The following is a 6822-nucleotide window of genomic DNA, read 5'->3' as shown; positions in this document are numbered from 1 at the left end:
GCATTGCATGTTGGTGCTAGAGTAGGTAATGCCTCCTTTATGGAAAAGCTTGTAGCATTATTGTTGGACCATGAACTTAGCCCCAGAGACGACTATGGGTCTACCCCACTTCACATCGCTGCCCGGCATGGAAACATTGAGGTGGCTCATATCCTTGTTCGCAGGAATTCTAATCTCCTCTATCTTCAAAACAAACAAGGTTTTTTCCCCATCCATTATGCAGCTGGGAATTATCGCAAAAGCAAGGACGCCTTTCTGTATTTCCTTCGTCTCACTAGGGATGATGAATACGGACAGCCTAATCCATATGCAGGCCCAACTGGTGTCACTATGCTTGTTGAATTAATCATATATAAATTCTATGGTACGTGTATATAGTCGTCCAACTATATCTTAATTAGCCTCTTTGCTTAGCTAGCTTATTATAATTTATATGTATATATATATACAGATTTGGCTCTGCAATTGGTTGAAAGGTACCCTGACTTGGGCCATCATAAGAGGTTAGGTAACCATGTATCAGCTTTGGATGCCATAGTTATTTATGACTATTCCATTGTTAACAAACACAGTCTAAACTTTTGGCAAAGTTTCATATACTATTGTGAGTAACTTTTCCGTTTCTATTGTCTATCTTTATTTATATATATACTTAGGCTCTGTTTGGCAACGCTAAGCTAGGAGCTTATAGCTTATTTTAAGCTACTAATAAGCTATAAGCTGTTTGGTAATGTTCCCAAAATAAGCTCCTAGCTTAAAATAAGAGTTTATTTTGGAACGCTACTTTAAGTAGCGTTTCAAAATAAGCTACTAGCTTCCTAACTTTTTTTCCATCTTTACCCTTATTATTTTAAAGTAATGACATATTTTAACCTTATGAATTAAAACTCTTTCTCTTCCCCTATACCAACTTTCACGTCAATCCCTTCCTTAGTCTTCTTTCCTGCTAAACAATTATGTTGAAACTTTAGCTTATTATTATTATTATTATTATTATTATTATTATTATTATTATTATTATTATTATTATTATTATTATTATTATTATTTTAAAATTAGCAATATGGCTTCAATCGTGCACATTCTTCTCTTCGAAGTTGTATTGAGAGGTCGTTTGGAGTATTGAATAAGAGATGGAAGATACTTGCTAAAATGCCACAGTTTAGTGAGGAGACCCAAATTGTTGTTATTATGGCCACATTTGCACTAAATAATTATATTCGGAAAAATTCACAAGATAACATGATGTTTAATGTGCTTGAGCAGCATCAAGATTACATACCGCCCAATGAACTTCAAGATTCAAGTAGTAATATCTCCATCAATGAAAATTTAAGTCACACCTCTATGGAGATGAAGGAGATTCGCAACAATATTGCTACTTCATTATGGAATGCTAGATCATGATCATGCTAATAGTTTTATTTTAAAAAGTGTTTACTTTTTTTGGAAGACGAAATGTTAAAGTTTAATATGTAAACAAACTAATTTATATTTTATGAAGATGTCCTTTTTAGTCTTTTTACATTTATCAGCTTATCAAAAAGCTAATTTTACCAAACACTTTCAATCATAACAGCTAGCTTAACAACTCTTCAATTTTTCAGCTCCGAGCTTATAGCTTTTCAGCTTTCAGCTCCTTTTCAGCTATCAGCTCCTAGCTTATAGCTTTTCAGCTAGGTTTGCCAAACAGAGCCTTATTCTAGCTTCAATCTCGTGCTTGCCAGCCAATTAATTACCACTCATTTGAATTTTTAAGTTATTAGTAAAAATTATTATTGCATTGCATGCAGGTGTTTCTAAGGTAGAGTCAACAACATCTACACCAATTTCCCACCTCATCACCTCACTACTACAATGTATGGATGTGTGTGTGGATACATAACTACCTAACATGACCACATCAGATCAGAATATATAATTGGAAGATATATAATAGCAAAACTAATAGATTTTGTTTATTTTTATTGTTTTAATTCGATATATCTATCTATCTATCTACCAGGGCTGGTAGAGAAGAGCATAGTAAACAAAATGGTGCTACACCACCAAGCTATGAAGCTTCTTAAATGCTTGTGCGATCAACTCAAAACCCTAAATGATACACAAGTGACCTCACTCACAGATAATGCACTCCTTGAAGCAACGAGTTTAGACATTTGGCAAGTCATCTTAAATGTTGCGGAAGCATATCCTTTGACGGTTTATTTCGGAAACTCCATGCGCCAGAATATACTTCACGTTGCAGTAATGAATCGTAGCGAAAATGTTTTTAACCTTGTTTGTCGAACCAGTGTGCTTAGGACTAATTTTCCGGATTATAGAGACACAGATAATAATAGCGTTTTGCATTTGGCTGGGAAATTGGCACCTCCCCAAAAACTAAATCTTGTTTCTGGTGCAGCTCTTCAAATGCAACGAGAGCTTCAATGGTTTAAGGTATGGTATGTCACAATATCTTATATATTCTCCCCCATTGTTTCATTTTTGTTTTTGTTTTTGTTTTTTTGATCACAATGAAACTCACCACCACATACTACACTACGGTGCGTAGGCTCCATGCCAGTCTTGTGACCTCAATCTAAGGAGGTAAACCACTTAGGTGATTCCATTGAGAGTCAAACTTGTGATCTTGAGGTTATGAAGTCAACAGGTTGTAGACCAATTTGGTTAGGGTTGGGGCTGGGGTTGTCTGTCCAACATAGTGCATCCACTGCTGCATTTTCTTATTGTTTTTGTTTCGAAGTGGTGGATGAATGAATTTTGTCTTGTTTTGCTTTGCATACTGAGAGGCTGCTAATGAGAGCGAAGTTGCTAATGAGAGATTCAAAGATTGTGAAAAAGAAGGGGATTGTGAAAATTTTCTATTCTGCTTCCTTCTGAGGTCGTAATTCTGAACTACTTACGCACATTAAGTACAAATATCAGCCACATTAAACACAAGACTCAGGCACATTAAGTACAAAACTCACGCACATTAAGTACAAAGCTCAAGCACATTAAACACAAGACTCATGCACATTAAGTACAAAGCTCAGGCACATTAATCAACTGCACGGAAAGCCACAAATGCACCTGATCCCTTCCCTATATATATATATATATATATATATATATATATATATATATATATATATATATATATGATTCATTTCATCTGATCTGCAGGAAGTGAAAAAAATTACACCATCACATTTCTTGTCATGTCTGAATAAAGATGGCAAAACTCCGAGTATGGTCTTTACGGAGAAGCATAAGGAGTTAAAAGAGGCAGGGGAGAAATGGATGAAAGACACAGCAACTTCATGCACAATTGCAGCAGGCCTCATTGTTACTATAGTCTTTGCAGCATCCATTACAGTTCCTGGTGGCAACAGTGGTGAAAATGGCCTCCCAATCTTCTCAAACTACACTGCTTTCACAATATTTGGCATTTCAAATGCTGCATCTCTCTTCACATCCGCCACTTCCTTGCTCGTCTTCTTGTCCATCCTAACTTCGCGCTATGCAGAACAAGACTTCCTATACGCTCTTCCCAAGAGATTAATCATAGGCCTCTTCACCTTGTTTTTGTCCATAATATTTATGATGATTGCCTTCTCCGCCACAGTGTATCTGGTATTTGGGCATGACAGAAGGGGAGTTGTTATTATAGTGGCTGGATTTGCATGTTTGCCCGTCACTTCATTTGTGCTTCTTCAATTCCTTCTACTTGTAGCTTTGGTGTCATCTACGTATGGACGGGGCATTTTCGATCAGCGTCGCTTTCCCGAGCTCCCATATTGACTTGCATGCCACTCATAATTAATTGGTTGATGATAGGCAAACTCTAGACGTTGTAATGTTTGGTCTTCATTCCGATACTCCGGCAACACTATGGTGTGATAATCTTGGCGCCACCTACTTATGCGCTAATTCTGTTTTTCATGCTCGAACGAAGTATGTTGAGATTGAATTTCACTTTGTTCGTGACAAAGTAGCATCCGGAGACTTTCTAGTCAATTTTGTATCTACTAAAGATCAACTGGCCGATATCTTTACAAAATCGCTTCCGGCTTCGCGATTTGAGATTCTACGTGGCAAGCTTAATGTTGTCTCCCTCCAACCTTCAGCTTGAGGGGTGTATTAATGTATATCAAATCAAATCATTGTAATTGTATGTTACAATTCTTTACATTATGTAATTGATACTTACCTTACTTAGAATAGCCTTAGTCAGGATTATATATTTGTAATATTCCTTAGAGTTATTCTATCAATCAAAGACATACATTCATACTAGGCAAGTTTCAGCCAAACTACATTTTCTAGTAGGGATTATGAGATTTCTCGTGAATATAATCAAAGAGACTAGTTTCACATAATGCAGGTACAATATCCTATATCATTGACATCTACAAATCTAATAAGAGCCAATAAAGTTATGTCCTGGATTCTGTAATTGTTTGTTGAAATGAATGGTTAATATGATTTTGATTTTAATATTTCTTTTATGATTTTCATTCCTTATCCTCTATATATTATTTTCTTTCCGTAAATAACCATGCATTCCGTTACTATAAACTTTAGTAACAGAAAATTCCTTAAGGGGGTGTTTGGTTCGAGTCATCTTAGATTACCTAGGTTATCTAGTCTGTTAATGTTTTATTACCTTGTTTGGTTCAAATGATGAGATTACCTAGTAATGTTATATTACCTGAAAGCTGATGTGGCGGTAATGTTTCAAGGTAATGTGATTACCCCTATTTTTTTAGGTAATCTTAGATTATCTTGAATTATTCCAACTTTGCCCTTGTTAACTAATCCTTATATAATAATAATAATAATAATAATAATAATAATAATAATAATAATAATAATAATAATAATAATAATAATAATAATAATAATAATAATAATAATAATAATAATGAAATAAATATATATTTATATAATCAAATATACATGTGTGTATATTTACATATTTAGTTTTTTTTTTTAATATTTAAGCATTGATATACATTCATACATATAAATAAATAAATAAATAAAAATAAATAAATAAATAAATATATATATATATATATATATATATATATATATATATATATATATATATATATATATATATATATATATATATTATTGAGGACCTTATAGTAAATTCATCCATATAACCTAAAATATAACCCTTTACCAAACAAGGTCATATTATATTATACAATCCAAACCAAACATATAAGGTAATCTTAAATTCCTAAAATCTCACATTACCTCCCTGGAGGTAATGCTATTACCTGGGGTAATCCAAGATTCCGTGAACCAAACGCTCCCTAAGTATTTATTATTCTTAACTTACTCATTAATTTCTATAAGAAATGTCTTAGGTTCGAACCCCATCACAATCAGAGTTGGCATAATTGTTAAACATATACTACAAATATGTTATAATGTATTAAAAAATACAATAATTTGCCCGACTAAATACATAGCATTCAGGAATATTGAAAATCATTTTCTTGCATAAAAAAAAAACATATTTATGTTAAGTTTTGTTTTTTTTTTTCGATTAATTAATCTTCTTTTGATTGTTTAGAACAAGATTCAATATTTCAATTATGCTTTTGCATTATATATTGGAATGATTTAGGTCATTATTGTATTAATATTTTTTGTATGTATTTATATAATTGTACAATTGTACATTACTTTACAAATATTTTACAATTATTTTTTTAATGGACAAAATTGTTCTTACATCATTGTCAGACCTGGGTGACTTAACTACAAAGTTGTTGATCAGAAATACAACTACATTGGACTCTAAACGGTATGACCATTGTCCAAAGAATTGACAATGCTCATATACACAGCAAGGCAAATCTAAAACTTCATACACCATAATTTCATTGCATGATGCTAACCTTGTTTGTGGATGTTTGGAATAAGTGTATTTAGATTTTGATGATACCAAACTGTCTTAGATTGTAGACCCCCATTTTTCGTTTAATAGGTAAGTCTCGTATGAAATAGGCATGAGATGTTAAACCATGCACGAGACTAGTAAAATAGGTCTACATGAAGATGATCGAAAGATGCCTCCAGACGAAAGAAGGATTAAAGCAAGTCTCGGATGGACTGTTTGAAAAAGGAACTTTCGTCTAAAAAGAAAGGACGAAAGATGAGGACAATCTCTCATCCCTCTTTCCTAAGTAAACAAGTCAAGGACAGACTTGTAGAAAGACAACACTCATTAAAGGAAACAATGAGAATGTTGTCTTTCACTCAGTTGGGCAAATCATTCGGACAAAAAGTGTCCTAGGAATGATTTTCACTAAAGACAATGAGCATTAAAAGACTTGTACTATCTTGTCAGAGATCAAGGACAAAAGCCATATTGCTTTTGGCTCCAACGGCTATACAGTACAAGTGCATTAAATGCTCAATGCCCACTGAGTAATACACACTGGTTATTAGGTTTGAAATTTTCATCTCCCTCTAACGGATGAATTTTTCCACCTATAAATACCTCTCTTCACCATTGAAGAAGGTGCTGGTTAACTCACTCTTGCAATCTTAAGAAAAGCTCTTCAAAGCAGTTTCATCCTCAAACCTTTTCATAACCAGTGTTTATTGTGAAGTTTTTCAAAGGTTCATCCATCATCATACTTCACAACTTGAAGCAGTCTTGTACTTTTCTCAAGTGAAGATCATCCAGACGACAAGACAAGCTTCAACCTGTTGGAGAACCATCATATTTTCTTTCCAACATCTCAACTTAGGAAGAAGTTGATAGAGGCGGAGTAAACTCGAGGAGTTGAAAAACCTTTCAAGTGGCTGTCC

At 33.7% G+C, this 6822-nt stretch overlaps 1 long non-coding RNA gene across 1 annotated transcript; it reads left to right on the top strand.

Moving 5' to 3' along the window:
- Nucleotides 1-388: 388 nt before the first annotated feature.
- LOC109168251 lies at nt 389-2226 on the top strand. The gene is made up of 3 exons (XR_002052040.1): nt 389-604; nt 1794-1859; nt 2006-2226. It is a non-coding gene; the product is annotated as an uncharacterized LOC109168251 (long non-coding RNA).
- Nucleotides 2227-6822: the final 4596 nt, after the last annotated feature.

This window comes from Ipomoea nil, unplaced genomic scaffold (genome assembly GCF_001879475.1).
Source record: "Ipomoea nil cultivar Tokyo-kokei standard unplaced genomic scaffold, Asagao_1.1 scaffold0317, whole genome shotgun sequence".
Classification (NCBI taxonomy): Eukaryota; Viridiplantae; Streptophyta; class Magnoliopsida; order Solanales; family Convolvulaceae; genus Ipomoea; species Ipomoea nil.
Note: the sequence above shows the minus strand (reverse complement) of the source record. Positions and strands in the feature narration are given on the sequence as shown.